Raw genomic sequence first — 20,851 nt, 5'->3', positions numbered from 1 at the left:
CTACAGCTTTGCATGTTAGTTTAATAGGAGCATCTCTGAATTGGTGCTGTTAGTTCAGTAGCAAGTGCATGAAATTTAAATCGTGTAGTCAGTGGAGCCATTAAATGGAGTGGGAATGTGAGCCATATACTTCAGCACCTTGGACAGCTCTTTAAGCCATTGAGTCAGCAGTGAAACCTGTCTGTTTACAACACTGACATAGAGATTTGAAAACCTGAAGGGAGTTTAATATGGAAAGACAAACAGTATTCACAAATTTGTATATATGTACACAGAGTTCAAAAACAAACTAAAACGTTACACTAAAAATTGCTCTGATTGCCTCTATACCATAATTGTGTTTATTTTCTTAAAATAAATGATTGGGTGATTATTTCCACAAGTTGAAATTTAGAGGATTTAGGGGATTTATTGGGATCTCCCAATTCAAAGTACCCTATAAATGATGTACTATACCTTTAGCTTATTAGCAGCTTAATTTCCATATTATAATATTTCTTTACGAAATGACAAAGAAAATTCTGTTTTCCATGAAATGGACCCTTTAAGTCACGTTTGCTCACCATACATATTCTCCAAGCACAAGATTTGGGAAGGTACACTGAGTGGGTCCGCTGAGTCTGTCTGTGATCAGCCTCCCTGATTCAGTATTGACAAAAATTGTGACAACACCTGCAGTTAGCCCCCTGCTGTGGAAACTAAGATGTTCCCACTGTGTTCAGAGGCACGGACTTGGATGTTTACTCAGCCTGGCGGGAAACAGCAGGGCTACAGTCCTTCAACTCTGCTAACAGTTAGCATCAGCTGCATAAAGGGGCAATCAGTGCTACAAGGCTATGTGGCTGCTTTTGATGTTTTATTATCAGTGGAATGTAGACCAGTTTTTCAGGGGTGTTTTCTAATGGACTGAGGAGGAACTCCACTCTGACAGCCAATGTCACAGTGATATGAAGCTTTGATTTAATCAGTCGTGTTATGAAGGGAAATTGCCAGGATTGCTGTTTCTTTTTAAAATGATGATCAGATGAAGCTGATCTGGAGTAAATTCTCCGCACAGGTGATGCATGTACATCCAGCATATGACATGTTTGGGTGTCTCAGAGAGTATAAGCAGACTTCCAGAATACTCATTTAATTGTGGTTTTTGCTCTCTTATATTATGGTATCCTGATGCCCTAAGAGCTGGGCTGCCCTAGCCTTTTGGAAGCCCTAGGTCAGAATTTTTTGGGGTCTCACTTCTTGCTAGATGATGTTCTGTAAAATAACAGACTTGATGTTAACAATTAGTACCACAAGTGGCATAAATTACATACATCTATTATTGGCTAGTTTGCATATTGCTTATGATTGAATTTTCATTTGAGGTTCCAATAAATCACAGTTTAAATTAATTCTCACGATGCTGTGTTTCTTGGTTACCTAGCTATTTTAAGCATAGGTGGATCAAACCCTTGTGGCAATGATATCAGCATTGCTTTTTTATTGTAATCACTGAATGCTTTTCATGTGCACACATCCATGGTTAACAATCTTTAACAATCCAGGCTCATTACATACGAAGGCTTATTATTCAGTAACCACAGGGACGGGCTGAGCAAGTTAACACTGGCTATTTTGAAATATAGTCAGAAAGCCTGTCTAAGTTGAACCTGCTTTTTCTGACCCCAGAACCATTACTTGTTGTTGAACTACAAGCTAAAAATGGAAAAATGATAAGACCACAAAGAATAGCACATTACTTTATCTTTGAGCTTTTTCTTCTCATCTTTTTTCTTTTCTGGTTTTTGGCTCCACATGCATTCAGATGCTTTTTTCCCCTCACTCGAGCATGTTTCACAAAGTAGTGGTACATTTTTACCCAGAAGTTGTTAGGGGGCCCCCAGGCAACTGCAGGAACCTAAGCAGCTGCTTATTTCACTTATTAGGTAAAGCTGACACTGCCTAAGAGTCTATTCCTCTTCTGCATTCCTTTTCCAATTGTATATATTTAACCATTGTATTCAAGAGGTGGTCAAATCAATATACATAGAGCAAAATAAATAAATAAATAAAAATTTACAGGTGGCTATTACTGCTATTATTACTAATGCCTGTTCTATGGGCTGTCAGTGTTGGACTGCCCCAAATAAAGCCACCTTGCACCTGCAACCTACCCACATGCCTCCAGTGTTACATAACCCTTCTTATTAAAGAAATATGTCATGTTTAACAGCTGCTGTCCTGTAAATGTATAATAGCCAGGTCTTTCCTCTGAACAAATATCGATGACAGAGAGAGAGAGAGATAGAGAGAGAGAGAGAGAAAATACAAGGACTTATCCATTGCAGCTAAATGTGGTTTTCAGTAAATTGCTGTAAAAAGGTACATTGTGGAACATACAGTGTCTCGTTAAAAGTGTTGGATTTACAGTACTTAGCTGTTATGTTTTGGAAACCCTTTAAATTTAAAAGGAAACTGCGAATTTAAGTTTCAGTAAATACAAGTATTTGTGTTATACAGTATAACTGCTGTATTAACATAAACACACATGAACTGTAAATTACTGTAGAAATCACTGCCTGTAAATTACTGCAATTTTTACTGAACACCTTTGTTTACTACATACAACTCGTACAAATACAACTATGCCTGAAAGCTAAGTCTTTGCTGTAAACAAATCATGCATGTTTAATTTAGAAGTGTCTGCTGTTGATTACACAGTATCAATATTCTGCACGTTGCAGCAATAGGTAAAAGACTAAATATTTAATATGGTGCACATAAAACATTGCTCTGAGGTTGTGAGCACAACAGACTGGTTATTTACACAGGAAGAAATTCTGCTCTGGTCTCCAACATGAGTGCATCTGCGCTACAACACGCACACAATTTACAGAAGAAGCCAAACGTGCAGCTGTCAGCAGTGACAGATGCACCACCACCAAAATAAAAATAAGAAGTTAAACCGATGTAAAAAGCTGTTGAAAGAGGCTGTAATGAACAGCCATCCAGTGATGTTGCTCTTTCTTCTTATTTAGACTTTTTCAACATTTTGATATATTTTCAGTCATGGGGATGATGACTAATGCAAGCAAAACATCTCTTCTGTTCCAGGCCAAACTCACCCTTTCCATTCAAAACACTCTAAAGGAGCCAGACGTTCAACAGAAAAGATTTCATATTACAAATATTTTCCTGTATTTTTAAACTTTAAAACAAGGAGGCCTAATTCATTTTATTTAGCTTGTCATTATATCTTCCTTCATTTTGTCACGATTGGCCCATCCATCTTCAACGTTATTTCAGTCTAGTCCATGTGCTTTCTTTGTTTTGATTCCTTCCCAGTCCAGCCCCCTTGTTTTCTGACTCTGCCCCTGATTGTTACGACCTGTGTTTTCCTCCTGTGTCCTGTTATCCCTTGTTAGCCCTCTTGTATTTAAGCCCTGTGTTTTTCCCAGTTGTTTGTTGGTCTTTGCGTTGTTTGTACTGTTCGAAGAGTATTGTTTGAATTCTGTGTGTGTTTCGTTATGTCCGTCCCTCCTACTCTCTGTGTTGGCTCATTGAACTTGGACTGTCTTGATCATGACCCTGGATTTGCCCTGAATAAATCTCGCTTGTCTCCGCACATGTGTCCACCTTATCATCGCTCCACATTATACATTTTTCTGATCATTTTATTTTTAGTTTTCTTTCATTTTATTCTTTTTTTGACCTTGTGTGTTTCTGATTTTATTTATCAAATTTACTGTTACACTGTAAAGCACTCCAGGCTGCTTTGTGTATGAAAACTCCTCTTTTAATAAAACACACACACACACACATCTTCTAAGCCGCTTCTCCTTCTGGGTCACGGTGGGTGCTGGAGCCTGTCCCAGCTGTCATTGGGCGAAAGGCAGGATCTCTTTTAGTAAAATATATTATTATTCTTATTTTTTTGTGTGAAAACAACAAAACACACTGTTTGTGTTGGTTCACTTTAGAAAAGGTTCTTCTCACTCACACATGTACAAACAAGGTTCTCTAAAGAACCATCCCTGAAAGCCTTTTTGAGGAACCAAAAGTGGTTCTTCCCTTTTTGGCAGCTTTGTTTTTCAAGAGTGCACAATCAATACATAACAGATCCACTTTAAGGAGAAGATTCATTCATGCTTAATTCATCTGCTCACCTCGCTTTATGTTTCATTACACACAGCACCGAAAAAGTAATGCATCTCATTTATTTGACTCCAACATCATTTCTACATGAATAAAATACATTACATCAGCACAGTTCCTGCATTATTGTATTCAAATGGAAATAATATAAACATTGCAGTCAAGTAACTTTGATTTTCTTTGTCTGCACACTTTATACATAAAATATAGGAGCCACCTTTACAAACACTAACACATTATGGCAGTTTTAATATTTGAGCTATTGGTTTCACCTGCTTATTTCAGTCCCTCTGTTTAGTCTTCTGTGCTTAATAGACTAGTTAAATGAAGTCAGCCAGAATGAACCATCCTGAACACACTCTAATGTTTAACACTACTGCACTCTGCTGGTCACTGATTGCCACATACTCTATGAGTATGAGCCAGTGTGAATGGTTCTCTGGCAATTTGACCAGGTTTAGCATTTCTACACTGTCATAAATAAGGTATGACACGTCGCTGGATTGGTCCCCTCGAGGGTTCATCTCAGTACCTTTAGTCAGGGAACACAATTGTACCATAATCCATTGAAATTATATGTTCTAAGTTGTATTGACTCCAGGCTTCTATTGTATTGCTCTGTTTTAAAACATTTGGTTATGAAAAACTATAAATATGTACTTTTCACTTGTGAAAAACTTATTTAAGGCTCACAGTTGGACCTTAAAGCCATTGTTGTACCTTTGAGAGAACATTTACATTGTTTGTATCTTGATAAACAAAACTGTACCTTCCCAGAATCACACAGTGTATGATTACATCCCTGGAAACTGGGTTATTACATTTAAGGGTTACAGTTAGGACGTGGCTGGGATCATAACTGTTTAGTTGTCTGATCTTTGTCCTCTATTTGGACTACGGATTCAAAATATATCACATCAGAGATTCAGAACTCACAAACAAGCAAAAACAACCATTTTTAATTGTGCTAAATCCATTTCCTAACTTAAGCCTGTATCACATAAAACAATGTATCTCATGATCTAGTATACAAACCTCCATGATTCAACAGGTTTCATTTCTCAGAATTTTTCTGTCTGTTATCACATTTCCCCTTTCGTAAATTCCTCAAACTAATCCTTAAACTGAACTGAAATTAAGACCTGTACACAGCCACACTGTAAATCTACATTTTGCACAAAATCTTATTTTTGTTTTTTATTTACCCCCCCAAACATGTTTTTATGTAGTTTTATTGTACCAAATTGTACTGTATAAACTTTATCATGTATTAAACAACATAAAGATAGACAGACAGACAGACAGACAGACAGATAGATAGATAGATAGATAGATAGATAGATAGATAGATAGATAGATAGATAGATAGACAGACAAATAGACAAATAGATAGATAGATAGATAGATAGATAGATAGATAGATACATAGATAGATAGATAGGTAGATAGATAGATAGATAGATAGATAGATAGATAGACAGACAAATAGACAAATAGATAGATAGATAGATAGATAGATAGATAGATAGATAGATACATAGATAGATAGATAGGTAGATAGATAGATAGATAGATAGATAGATAGATAGATAGATAGATAGATAGACAGACAAATAGACAGATAGATAGATAGATAGATAGATAGATAGATAGATAGATAGATAGATAGATAGATAGACAGACAAATAGACAGATAGATAGATGGATGGATGGATGGATGGATGCGCGGGGTTGTTCTCCTCCGCAGCACTTGGGGGCAGCACGGGCTCGGAATCTACCGCTAAAGCCACAGAGTGTGTACACCTATATGTGCAGAGTCGAGGTGCGGATTTAAGGATTTCGGCGTGTTTGGGTTAATGCAGACTGGCTTTAGCGTTTTTATGCGTGTTTTTTTTCTGGGCTACAGACTGACGCTGCAGACTGACGCTGCAGACTGCCGCCGAGTCCCGTTCTGAACCTCTGTGTTTATTTACTGCTGATTCTCCTCGGATTGAGAGTCTCTCAGTGTAGAGCAGTCTGTGCTCTTACCCCTGTGCTGCTCTTAGGAGTTACACATTAAATCTAAAAAAAAAAAGAAGCACTCAATCACCCATTCAGAAAATATATTAACCCATCTCGAGAACAATATCTCATTTTTTCAAGAATTCTTTGATGGCTTAACACAGTTGAAAGCAGCAGCAGCAGCAGCAAGTCTTCTTCTTCTTCATAACACTAGATGTAGTTAACTAGCGTTCCCTCGGACGGCACCAGGACATTAAAGACATTCTGACGATTTACTCAAAAAGTGTTTCTTAATGAATAATTTGATTTCAGGCTTTCAGAGTCAGCTAAATGTGTTGTGCTAACAGAAACGATTATTTCTATAAAGTACAATTTACATTTTCATTAAAGAGGAAGACCAGCAAGGCTGTCATCACACAGGCAGGAGAAGCTTGTTGTTCATGTGATAAATCATGTTGGTCACGTTCCTGAAGAAGGAGTGCGTTTTGAGTAAAGTACTAGCCGGCTCACAACCCCAGCATGCAGCAGTGTAGTCATGACTGTGCTGTTTTGCCCATGTCGTGTAGTTCTATATTTTCAGTAACTAAGTAAATGTAATTCGTTACTGTACTGTACTGTTGTTTTTTTGTGTATCTGTGCTTTACTGAAGTTTTTCCATTCTGGGTGAGTTTTTACTTTCACTCCACCACATTTCAAAGTCAAATATCTTACTTTTTATTCCACTACATTATGAGAAATCTGTCGTTTCTTTTGGTTTATGTGTGCATAAAACATAACTTGTTAGAGTGAAGACCTGTTGGTCATACTGACCCAGTGCAAGTGCATAGTTCAACATTTTACGCAGCAGCGTAAAACTTTGGGGAGCATGTACGTCTACCTGAATGATGGAACTAACCTAACTTTGTGTAAATAGACCACAATATAGAAATATGTACACATATGCAGTCGTGACTGTCATGTGTCTTTTCTTCTGAATTTATACAAACACTTTCATTTATAGTAAATTAGTTTCGGTTAATTTATGTTTATGAACAGAGACCTACAGATTAATATAGTAAATGAAAACTTATTTGTGAACCTGAGTTGAAAGCAAGTTTTTATTAAACTTGTAACTATCCATCCCATCCATCCATTTTCTAAGCCGCTTCTCCGTCAGAGTCGCAGCAGTCTTCGGGCGGAAGGCAGGATACACCCTGGACAGGTCGCCAGTCCATCGCAGGGCAGACAGTCACTCACACCTAGGGGCAATTTAGCACGTCCAATTGGCCTGACTGCAAGTCTTTGGACTGTGGGAGGAAACCGGAGAACCCGGAGGAATCCCACGCAGACACGGGGAGAACATGCAAACTCCACACAGAGAGGACCCTGGTCACCCGGCCGAGGAATCGAACCTAGGCCCTCCTTGCTGTGAGGCAACAGCGCTACCCACCACGCCACCGTACACCCTAACTTGTAACTAAGTTACAAATAAATGTTAAACTAAAGCTTGTTTGTAAAAAGGCTTTTAGAGCCACTGGGTTCTCCCTGATGGAAACTGTTTGCCTTCTGTGTTTTGTGACTGGCAATCATATCATTTTAATAGTGCCTGACTAATTAATGACATTCTGTTAAAAGACTGGTTTACCAAGAGAAACACTGGAGGATTTTCACCTAAAATGAGTTCATGAATTATGGCTCTGATGGCATAATTATGGCTCTGATGTCTGATGACATCAGAGCCATAATTAATCTTTTAGTACTTTTACTTTCAATACTTAAGTACATTTTTTTGTACTTTTACTCAAGTTGAGGTCTAGAGTAAGGACTTCTAGATTTACTGGAGTGATATTTTACCTTGGGTATCTCTACTTTAACTCAAGTACATGATTTTTGTACTTCGTCCACCACTGTATATTTTTCTGTTATACGCAGGCCTCAGACTAGTCACCTTATGATTTGTATATTTGAGCGATGTCAAACACAGGAGTCCTACAGCTCACAGCAGTTCAGTTAAATGTTTGCCCAGCTGTGGGTTCAACTCATGAAGGGTTTCCTGATTAACTCATGAATTGAACTGGATGAGTTAAAACAAGGAAACATTACACTCTGAGGATGTGGCCTTCCACAACTGCAACCTGATGCCCCTAATCTAGGCCGTCTGTAACTGCCTTCTACTGATATTCACAAATGCGGTTAGTTTTCACTTCCTGCCTGTGGTCTACCTGAACTTGAAAATTCACTCTTTATACATAATAAAATATAAATGTTGTGTGAATGTGACTGTATTCAAAACAGTATTTTTCCTTCTGCTTTGTGATCTGTTTTATGTAGAGTTCAAGCAGTATGAAAACTTTGTGGCCAGTACAGATTATAAGGGGCTAAAAATTCTAATAGTCGATACTTTTATCTGATGTAGTTTTAAATTTAGATTTTTAAATGATTTTATGCTCCAATAGTATTAATTAAACAGTACTGTACTGGCAGACAAAGTCAGGTCTTAATTGTCACACTTTATAAACTCAAACTCAGCCTTAAAGAATATACATATTATTCCAAATGTAGTGGCATTATCCTCTAACTAGAATAGATGATAACTATCATCTAACTATGTTTTTACCCTGAAATTGGGAGGTTGCATGTTTGGATTCCATAAAAAGCTAATATTTTAAAACTGCAGGTTGTCAATATTGCTGATATTATTGCCCAAGCAATGTATGTGCTTTTATCTAGTGACTGTATTTGACTGATTATATTAATCAGTATAAATATATAATTTGTTTTAATATAATTACAGTCACTTGTTGCCTCTGTAATTATGATGATGATGATGATGATGATGATTATTATTATTGTTACCACCATTAATTTCTACTCTGCACAGTACAAAGATTCTGAGAGGATGTCTTTTCCCTGCTCTTACTGTGGAAGGTTTGAAAAGTTTAATCTTGGTACAACATGAGTGAATTCACAATGGAGAAAAGCTTTATAACTCCACTGACTGTGAAAAAAGCTTTCAACACTCTTAAATCTACTTTTACAACCAAAGGGAAACAAACATGAGAGAAGTCTTTCCTGAACGCTGTATGTTTTAAAAGCTTTTGTGTGTCCAGAGACCTGACGAAACACCTGGGTATCAGCAGTGGCAAGAGGCCTTACCACTGCACTCATCAGGGTTCTTACAGCCCAGTGAGCTGAGAAGGCATGTGCAAACTCACATAAATGAGATACCGGACTCCTAGGACAATGTAGAAGATATTCCCACTGGCCCATTGACTTCTAATGATGAACTCCAGGCTAAACTGGAGGATGTGAAGGGAGTTAATGGTGAATCGTCTCATATCCCAAAGAAACTGGCTGCTCTTACCGACTCATGTACATCCAGTCCAATGTCAGATATCTATGAGGAATGCAGTGAGTATGGCTATTGACATAGCCCAAAGCATACCTGTCAGCAAAGACTCCTAGAAAAATATTGTTGTGAATCATAAGACTATGGGTATTAAAATCACATTGTTTTACCTGTTTGCTTAAGAGAATAAATGACAACGACGATAAACGAACGCTGTAGTACAGATGATGCAATAACACTTCTTCATTTCCAGTACCGATACTGACACTTAAACCTCGATACCAATCTGGTATATTTTCTTGAAAAACTGCTAAGCTTCAAAACGAAACTTTTAATTCACTAACACTTTAGTTATGATGAGTGTGGTTGGTTAGTGTAGTGGTTAACACCTCTGCCTTCTACATTGTAGACTGGGATTCAATCCCTACCTGGGCAAACACCCTACACTATACCAATAAGGGTGCTTGGGCAGGACTCCTAACACCACCTTGGCCTACCTGTGTAAAAATGATCAAACTGTAAGTCGCTCTGGATAAGAGCGTCAGCCAAATGCTGTAAATGTAAATGATGTGCATCTAAAAGATTAAAATACTATCATGCTTAAGATATTCAAACACGCTGCTACTCCTCAGGAAATAATACACTGCTAACAACATCACATAGTATGAGTGCTTTTTCAGGACAGATTTGTTACAGGATTCATTCTTTTTTTCTCTATGAAATCTGATCCTGCATTTTCTGCTGATTCTGCCGTTATACTGATGCCTGGTATCAGATCAGTGCTAGATCTCTAGTAATTAGTGAAAGACACAGGTGGTATAATTGATTTTGCTTTTCAGAGGTCCTCAATTAGAAACCCACTGAAAGGCCTATCTGCAAAGAGACATCCCACAAGAACGTGAGGAAGCATTCGGTCCCCAAGGGAACCTCCCTGCTCAACAAGGCCAAGCTAAGGAAGGTTTTACCTAAGAAGAAGAGTGGCCAGTTGAAACTCACAAAGATAAGAAGACATATGAACGTTTTTTCAGAGAAAGGAACCCTGGAAAAATATCCGTATGTGAACCATCTAGGTAAGATGAATCGTTACATCTGACATGGAGTGTTTATTTTGTTTGTTTGTTTTGTACTGTGAAACACAACACATTAAAATGGAATTCCATCACTTTTTCTGAATGTGTGTGATTAAGGTGTGCAGAATCAAACAGAGTGTTTTGATGTGAAATTGTTCATTGTAGAGAAATTGACAGACTTGATTTCTTTACAGTGGTGGTGATGATGCATACAACACAAATAAAGCCAACTTATTTACCATTCAAAACCACCAGTGAACCCACACATGTTCTGAGGTTTATTTGTAATGTTGATAATGGTTAAATCTAGTGGTGATAAATGTGTAAAAAATATGTTTTTCCTTATAACATCCTGCAATCTCTCCATCCTGAACAGATTAAAAAACATTTTTTTAGACTTTATCTCAAAATAGCCAAAAAACTATTTACTATATGCACAAAACTATTGGGGCCACCTATACATTACATCCACAGGAGCTTTTATGACGTCCCATTCTAAATCCATATGCATTAATGTCGATTTGGCCCCCCCTTTGCAGCTATGATTGTTTCTACTCTTCTGAGAAGCTTTCTACAAGATTTTCGAGTGTGTCTGGGAATTTTTGTGCATCCATCCAGAGGAGCATTTGTGAGGTCAAACACTGATGTTGAACAAGAGGGTTTGGCTCACAATCTCCATTCTAAATCATCCCCAATGTGTTTTGATGGAGTTGAGGTCAGGGTTCTGTTTGGGCCAGTCAAGTTTTTCCACACCAAACCTCCCCAGTCATGCCTTTATGGACCTTGCTTTGTGCAATGGGGCTCAGTCATGCTAGAACAGAAAAGGTTCTTCCCCAAACTGTTCTCACAGAGTTGGAAGCATACAGTTTTCCACAATGTCTTGGTGTGCTGACATTTCCCTTCACTGGAACTAAGGGGTCTAGGCCAACCCCTGAAAAACAACCACTTAGCATTATCCCTCCTCCACCAAACTTTGCAGTTGGTACAGTGCAGTCAGGCAGGTAACGTTCTTCTGGCATTTGTCAAACCCAGACTCGTCTATCAGACTGCCAGATAGAGAAGTGTGATTCATCACTATACAGAATGCATCTCCACTGCTCCAGAGTCCAGTTAGGACATGCTTTACACCACTCCATCAGACGCTTGGCTATGTGCTTGGTTATGTGAGGCTTGCATGGAGCTTTGTGGCTAAATACTTCCACTTCCACTGTATAGAAAATAATTGCTGTTTCAATATTGATCAGGAAAAATATTGGTCAGGAAAAGATTTAAATTGCAGTTGCAATATTAGATTTTTTAGTTTTAGTTAGACATTTGCTCCAGATTGTTCTGCCCTTCTCAGAAATGGCAGCAATGCACCTACAAGGTTTCTTTCCTAAGGTACATTACATCCCTCTGTTTTGAGCTTAACCTGAAAGCTACTTCTTTTTCAGATGTCCATTTTGATAATATTCCACATGACCGTGCTCAGTGTGGAAGGCTGTTCAGCTGATTAAGTGAGTTCATCTAAAGGTTCACACTGGAGTGAAGCTATCGTGAGAGCTGTTTCAGTAATAGAGGAAGCTTTAAGCTGCATGAGCAGGTTCACGCTTCAGGTGCCCTAAATGCGAGGTGTTCATCAGTGAGTTCACACAGGTAACAAACCTTGCTGTCAGTGTGGTAAGAGTTTTCAGTAGAGAGGACATCCGTCCATCTACCAGACAAGCTACTCAGGGAAGAGGCCTTCATTTGCGTAATCTGAATTTGTGTGGTGTTTCATTCAGGGCAGATTGTGTATTGTGGGGACTTTGATAACAACAATCAAGAACAAAAATTAAAATGATAAAAAATGTAATTATGCGTGGGGTCTTTTAAAATACCATTTTTAAAATCCTGCAGTGTGGGCAGGCATTACCAATGCCAGATCTGTCAGAAAACCTTCATTTAATGTTCTTCTGTGAAAAAACATATGAACAGACCATGCGCATGTGTAAGAATCCAGCCTATTTGAGTGGATTTGTAAGACATTGGATTAATGCTAGATACATTTATATAGCATTGGAGGAAATTTAACTGTAATTTCTTTGTGTGTGAGTTGATATCATAGATTGTGCTTTACAGTTGTTTGAGTTTGAGTGGTCTTGGAAACTGTTAAATGCTTTTTTTAACTTGAAAATTGTCCTCAGCCAGCGAAGCCGTACATACAAGTGGGCAACTTTGGATTCTAAATGATACATAAGTTTAGCAGATAAGACATAACACAAGCTTTCACCTTTTCCACCTCTGAAAAATGACTAACTTTGCAGTGAAAGTGAAAAAAAAAATATACCTGATGCGTTTTTGTTCTTCTTGCCACATCATTGAAAGAAACATCTGTGTTTTGTAATATCAAACAAAAGGAAGGATAACTTTCCTGCCATCCATGCTTTCATTTATCATGTTGTGGGCCTATCTTCCACCAAGTACCTGAACAGAGTAGTCATGAGAAAAAAATGTTGGGCGTGACTGTTTATAAGACTTAAACTGCATAATATTTCAACACTATAACATTTAATGTATGTCCAAATTGTGGTAGTAAACTACTCCATCTAGTGTACATGACTGCCGGTACAACTTCATAACTCTGAAAGCTTACTGTTCTCCAAACTACTGTAAAGACTACCAACAACAAAAAATGTGATGCACTACACTGATAGAAATAAAGATGTTGTGTTCCTTAAATTACAACCCCATTCTCCAAAAATTGGGACACTGTGCAAAATGTAAATAAAAAGCAATGACCTGCAAATCATTTAATCCCTATATTTAATTGAAACTATTACAAAGACAGCATATCAAATGTTGTATTGCATCACTTCTTCTTTTAACAACACTTTGTAAAACATTAAAAACATGGTTTACATGATTTGCTCATCATTGCATTCTGTTTTTATTTACATGTTGCACAGTGTCCCAAATTTTTGGAAATGGGGTTGTAGATTTTCCAGGTGAAAAGTACATATTTGTACCTTTTCATAACCTAATGTTTTAAAACAGACCAATAAAATAAAAGCCTGGAGACGAAACGGGGTGTGTGAGTCGGTACAACTTAGAAAATGTCATTTCAGTGGATTATAATACAATTACGTTCCCTGAGTAAAGGTACTGGGTACCTTGAGGGGACCACCACAGTGACAGGAATGACAGTTTTGTACCTTTTTTTCTGAGAGTGTCCAGTAGCTGGAAGCCAGACGAAGCAACCATTCACAGTGATTTTGGGGAAGTCATCAGGATTTGGGAAGCATAACTGCATTTATGCTTAGACTTTTAAATGGATACTGTCAGACATGTCTTGTAGCACATTAACTGCACAAAAAAGCTATACAAAAAAGTATGTCATGCTGCTTTTTCTTTGGTGTAGAAGACTGCATCAAGACAGAATAAGAAGATTAGTAGCTGGAGGAGGTGCTCTACTCTAGATGATGACCAGGAAAGTACCATCTGCTGGGGACTTGAATGTTGTCTTTTAAAGTCATTTTATGTTCTGTTCTGTTTCAGAACATAATTAAAATGTATTAGCTTATTGCTCACATTTCCACTTTCATATCATTTAATGTCATGTCATGGCTTTTATTGTTCAAAATTAGACTGCTAAAAATGAACTACACTGTTAGAAATAAAGGTTCTGTGCAGGTACATTTTTCGAAGGTATGAACAATGTAAATGTTCCCTTAAGGGTACAACCTTGGCTTTAAGGTCCAATTGTGTACTTTACATATGTTTTTTACAGGTGAAAAGTATGTATTTGTACCTTTTCATAGCCTAATATTTTAAAACAGAACAATAAAATAAAACGCCTGGAGATGTGATGGGGTGTGTGGAGTCAATACAACTGAGAAAATATAATGTGATTGGATTATGGTACAATTATGTTCCCTAATTAAAGGTACTGAGATATACCCTGAGGGTACCACCCCAGTGACAGTTTCATACCTTTTTTCTGAGGGTATAGTGGCAGCTGATGTAGAAAGTGAATGTGTTTTGACAATGAATGATAAGCTAGATATCTCACAGATAGTGATAACAGTTCCAAACTGAACTCTGCCAAAACCTTTAAAAAGCCTGCAGGATGAAGGAGCCACATAATGCTTCTCCCATCTGGTGCTGGAAAAAGACACAATATCTTACATTTTCTGAAACAAGAATAAATGAAGTATCCCAATCAAAATTCAAATCCAGAGCCAAATCATAGTGGGCGAGACTCAACAAACCAAATCTGCTTTTTTTTAAAGTATCTGTAGATTTAGAATGTTTTAGAACCTGGACTGAGCAGCCAGATGTGTTTAACACTCTTCCCTGTTCTCTTGAAACTAAATCAAATTCAGTTCCCTGCCAGCCACGGATTTATATCCTTCCTTAAATGCGTCATATGTTTAAATCTGTCCACTCCCTGACCAGGCTGACAGTTCCCAACATGCCTGTAGGTGGCAGTAAAGTCCCTCATCCTCCTACTGTAGGAGTTGTGAACTTTGAGCACTACAGAAGTTTTTTTTTACATTGTATTAAGTGACATAAGGTTTGTCCTGCGTTTTTTTTTTGAGGTAAGAATGATTTGAGCCTTAAAGCCCTTTGGTGCTGTGGGTACATTTGCAATTCCTTTTCATATTTAGTTTCTCATGCGTCTGATGTCTGTCAGGTGGTCTATACTGTGCTAATGTATTCAGTGTAATTTGCATGAATGTAAAGTGTATGTTCGTAGTTTTGGGATATTTTTGCTCCCCCTGTTATTCTGAAAAGATGAGAGATTATTTTTCAATATGGAGTATCTCCAAAATGGTAACATGACAGGAGGAAGCAAAACGTTTTTTTACCTTTTTAATGTGAGTTAATAAAGAGATTTGATATAAAATTAATTTTGGAGCATTTATGTCGGTCCAGTAATCATGAAATTTTCACACATAAAAAAACAATCGAAACAGAAAATGTCTGTTTAAGGCAAATCAATGGACTGGTCATCTTTCAGTTACTGGTTCTGACAGGCACAGCAGCAGCACTCAATTTGCAACATAGCAACGCAACGCCTCCCGGGCTCGCATTGGACAAGTTGCTTGTCACTTTGAGCTGCTAGCCAATCCCGGCGCAGGTGGGCGGGCCTCTCCGGAATACAGGTGGGAAAAAAAGGACGCTAAAGTTGGCGGCAACCAAGAACTTCGCTGTGGGATGAGCAAGATTGTACAACCACTGTGGATAGAAGACTTCTCTCTTGGAAGTTTCCAGCCCTTGAGTTTCGAAACGTCTTTTTTTACATATACATGTATTAATGACAGAAGGTAAGAGTAAAGTTTGAATTTTGCATGTTTAAAACATGTAAGACAGGTGGTGATACACGTGATGGAGATCTATCTATCTATCTATCTATCTATCTATCTATCTATCTATCTATCTATCTATCTATCTATCTATCTATCTATCTATCTATCTATCTGGCTGGCTGGCTGGCTGGCTGTCGTCAATGCCTACAACTATCCTAAAAAAGTGAACCATTTGACTTGTGTGTTGGGCATTTATGCCAAAAATTCTTATATTTTCTTGTAAGTTCCTGGTTCCTGTTGGAACTGCTGTGCTCCTGCTGTCTGTAAGGAGCTTCTTGTGCCATCTGCAGGGCAGGTGGGAGAGTTACTGGTTATTCAACAAGAGCACTTTGAACTGCAACAATCAAAAATATTTTTTTAAGGATTTAGCATCAGTAAGATTTGAGATTAGAATTGACTGTATAACCCAAACGATGCTTTGTAGCCTAGAAAGCGAAAGTTTCTCTGTCAAATACTTCTCATGTTCTAGAACTACCGCTCATGCCTCTCCTGCATTCCCCTACACTTTGTCCCATTCAGAAAAGCAGCACTAAAATAGTACCCTGTGTTTGTCAGTGGGGCTGTGTGCTTTTGTGTTAAGTATATGTCTTGTTCGTTTCATGGGAAGAGAATCTGGCCTGTTTTGATTGGTTAGCTAAATACAGTTTGTCGTCCACTGTCAGCGCTCATGTAAAGGCCAGATTGAAAGAATTCCTCAAAAATTCCAGCAACTCTAACATACTGACCGTGGATGGAATAAACATGTCCTTCTTTTGAGGGGTCTGACTTTCAGTGTTTCAGTGGAAGGTTATTTCAGCTTGTAAGTTTCAGAATTGCATACAAGCAGACCTTCCAGTTCAAGTACTCTTAGCTGAGCTTGTCTAATAGAAAGACATGTCTGATCTGAGCTGTAGCATGATTGTTTCATGACCTCCTTCATCCCTGGTCCATTTCAATACAGGGAGATGAGGTTCAATGATGCAGCCAAATATCTGTGTAATTTCAGTGGAGAATTAAACAGACTCTTGCTGTCCCTACATGGCCAGACATTGGCAGAGGTGAAGCTGCCCGCTGTATGTATGCAGTGCAATGGATGAGTGAGCTTCTGAAGGCAGTTTGTATGTTGTTAAAGGAGAGTACCATACACTTTACGCTTAGTAGCCTGGGACACGTACATTCCTCCCTGGAGCAGTAATGTCTCAGCTTTCCCTGACAAAGATGTGGGGTAGTGGGGCAGATTGCACTTTCAATATAATGTTGTAATAGAGATGCCATCTACAGTACTGTGGAAGTGACAGACTACACATCATTTATTTAACCCCTTAAATGGCCAGTTTTATTACACACATATACACCTATAACCTAATAATAGCTCAGCCAGTTTTTCTTCAATCCCTGAAGTCCCGTAGTATGTAACAACTCTTGCATTTTAAGGGGTTTTAAGGTCATTTGCAGTTAAAATGCCCATTAAGTACTCATTTAATTATTCATTTTTTATCGCCAGGACAAAATCAGAAGACACATTTTTAATGCGTATAATTTGTTTTTTCAGTATTGAGTGTGTCCATTTTTTGCATTTATTACAGCTTTCATTCTTTTCAGGAGACTTTATCAAAGGAATCTTCACGGATGTTTTTCCACACCTCCAAAGTTCAGTCTTAGAAGCTGGTTGTACTGTCTGTTTCTCAAAGCCAAACACATTTAAAGATGTTGAGGTCTGGACACTGGAGTGGTCAGTCCATTGTTTTGTGAACACATGCAGCTTCATTCATTTGCAAATATTAGACTTATAGTGTTGTGTTATTCTTCTCACAGTGGAAGGATGGACACAAACACCTGTGGATTTTTTTAGATCTGTAAGAGTGGAGCTTGATTTTCTCCTCTCTCTCAAAAATGGAAGCTTTAAGTGCTCCTTTTTTTCGCTTATTTTCCTTCCTTATTCAAGTCTTATATTTTTTTTCCTGAAATGGATAACTTGTATTTAATAGAAGTTTTGACTGGTAATTAAATAAACGCATGGTGTTGTCTGACCTTTGCACCGAGCTATAAGAGGACATTTGTAGCAACGTTTCTGACCAATAAGAGCTTACAACAGGTTCTTAAAGAGACAGCAGTCTGATGTAGCCAAACCTTTACTCATTCTTTTGTTGCTTTTTTCCTGAGACCAATTTACAGATTAGTTGTGTGTTGCATTAACTGAATAGTTATTTATGACAAAATAAATTAATAGCAAAGGGGAATTAAATATTCTCATTAACGCTGTGCTATAATAAATGGGTTACACATTGATTTGGCATCCCACCGTCCACATAATTCTACTCATTAGAGAAATAATGTATGTATCTCATTAATACAAGGGAAATTGTCGTCTTCCGAAAAAAAAAAAAAAACAATATGAAAGGCTCTGTTATAACACAGCACATCTGGTGTAGGAGTCTCCACTTTGTGGTCAACCACAAGTCCTCTCTCAGTGGAGAAGCTCATCAGCAGGCATGGCCACTGGCACTGAGAGAGAGAGAGAGAGAGAGAGAGAGAGAGAGAGAGAAAGACAGACAGACAGAGAGGCAAAGCATGGCGCGTGACTCCACATGTGGACCAGCTGCAGACAAGTGCTTCTCATCCTGTCACAATCAGGAGACAAAGGATGAGGCCAGTGTGTAGAGCATATTTGTTATTTGGTGAATTTGCTGTTCCCAGCCTGTCTTATTTCAGCCCGGATGTGAGTGTTTAAGGAATATTTCACCCAAACTTGAATGCTAGCATGAGCTCTTTTGCATTAGTAGCCTTTTCTAGCTTTTGCACGTTTTGTATATTCCTTCCTAATGCATGAGTTTTTTTTTATCACAAATGAACCGTGATGACCTAAAACAGGACACCTTAGGACCAAGTGTCTCCCTAAGCCCTGCGGTCCTCCTCAAAGTCCACAATTTGGCGATGTCAACAATGTGCAGACCTGTAGGGCAAGAAACCTCGTGGGCTCTTGGTTTAAACACGCACATTTGGGACAGACTAATGCAACGTGCAGGCTTTACATGTGCCACATTGGTCATTTGGTCACACTCCTTTTTTTTTTTTTTTTTAACAAGCTAATTCACTCAGCAGTGGCTCAGCTCAAATTCCATAATGAATACGGATAAAAATGACAAAAATCAAATACATTTTTAATCACATCTGAGCATCATGCTCTCACCATGCTGGCCAGACAGCTGTAAACAAAACCATCCACTTGGTTGTCATGTTTTGGGTATTAGGCCACTGCTGGGTCTGCAGCGCCTAGAGGGTGCTACTGAGCACCACTGAATTCTAGAAAGAGAAGTGGGACCCCCTACAGCCACACGGCCTTTGCATGCACTCGCAATTGGACCCTGAGTGAACTAAGCCTTTAATCCTGCATTAGGGAAGAAGTTGCTTGGCACAGTGTTAACTTCTGGGTTAGTAGAAGGAACTCTAACGCAAATGTAACATTTTGAGACCAGCATTTGTCCATTTGTTAAGGCTTCTTAACATCATGATCTACAATATTAAGGTGGGGATAGCATTTAGATATTTACATGTTAGAACTGAAATGAAATGTCTCCTTGAGTAAATATATTGTAGGAATATTCCAAAAGAAATTTATATATAAATAAGGATAAAAAATGTATTGAGTGTAAGTGGCAGTCAGTTATGTTTTGTTATAAATTACTTGAAAGCCAATAAAAAGAAATGCTAGCTAGCTAACATGAAGTTAATACAGAGTTGTATCCTGATATGGGCAGGGTTGGGTGGCACAGGGCGAGTCTGTCCAAGTATAGGGATACTGCCATAGACTTAATGCTGTACCCCAACGTATTATTTTAATGAACATATATTGTAACAATATATCAATTTAACTTAATTTTAAAAGATTTAAACTTTATGATATTTAACTTAAAGTTTATATATTTACTAAAAATATATATTTAATGTAATGTGATTTAATATAGGCTAATGAAATTACCTCCACCCAAAAAAAGAAAAAAAAAATCAGTAAAGTGGCCACATTTATTTTTTCTAATTCTTGTTGTTCTTAGTTTTCTTCATTACAAGCCGCATCATTAATTCAGAATCATTCAGAAATGCTAATTGGATGCCACTGAATGTTTGTGGTTTTATTTCAGTTAATTTCTACTTGATTTTTCATTCTGTAAACCTATAGCCTCTAAACATTGTGCCTACTACCCACATAACATGGAGCTACCAACCCCAAGTTGGAGCTGGTCGCCACAAGTGCACAATGTGAACTAAAGTCATGAACGTAGTAATTCAAGGAAATCTTTTCTTATAATGAAAGTGTCTAAACTGTTCAGCTTTCATTGCTGGTTATCTTGATGTATGTTATGCCTGGGGTACAGGGCAGAGAGTGAAAACTGTGCCAGCCAACCCTGCTCTCCAGTGTGTTGTTTCAGATGTCAGGAAGGGTTTCATTGACTATGCATGTGAGTGACATTCCTACAAGATGAACATTTCTTTGTATTAAGGCATGTTCAAGCTTATAAATACAGCACATCTATGTTAGATCAGTCAAGCTTGCAGCTGAGATTCTTGCAGCACAATATTTGGCTTTAAAGTTCAATGATACTCAGAAGAGAAGCAGGATGTGAGGATTACTGTGTACTTCTGTACAGTGTGGATGAGAATGAGAAAGAGAAAGAGGAAGAGGAAGGCACAGGCTGGGCGTGAGCTGAGCCTTAAGCAGGGGGCCTTTAGAGTGTGCTCAGAAATACGCTAATACAAGGTTCAAAAGCACATGACACCACCATTGTATAGTTCTCCACTAGCTCCTGTCAAGTTCAGGTCTCAGGTTATGCTTGAAAAGGTCATGCTGCCTATAAGCTTGCACAGGTTTCTTTTCTTGGTGCCAGGGCACAGCCGTAAAGTTCTTTTTAAAGGTTGTCACATTAGCGTTGTGTCAATGTGCTTGTTGCTATATAGGGAACCCTATAAACCAGTTCCCATGCCCTCAGGAATGCCCCAAATGTCTGCTCAGG

Source organism: Pygocentrus nattereri, chromosome 3 (genome assembly GCF_015220715.1).
Source record: "Pygocentrus nattereri isolate fPygNat1 chromosome 3, fPygNat1.pri, whole genome shotgun sequence".
In the NCBI taxonomy this organism is placed as follows: Eukaryota; Metazoa; Chordata; class Actinopteri; order Characiformes; family Serrasalmidae; genus Pygocentrus; species Pygocentrus nattereri.
Note: the sequence above shows the minus strand (reverse complement) of the source record.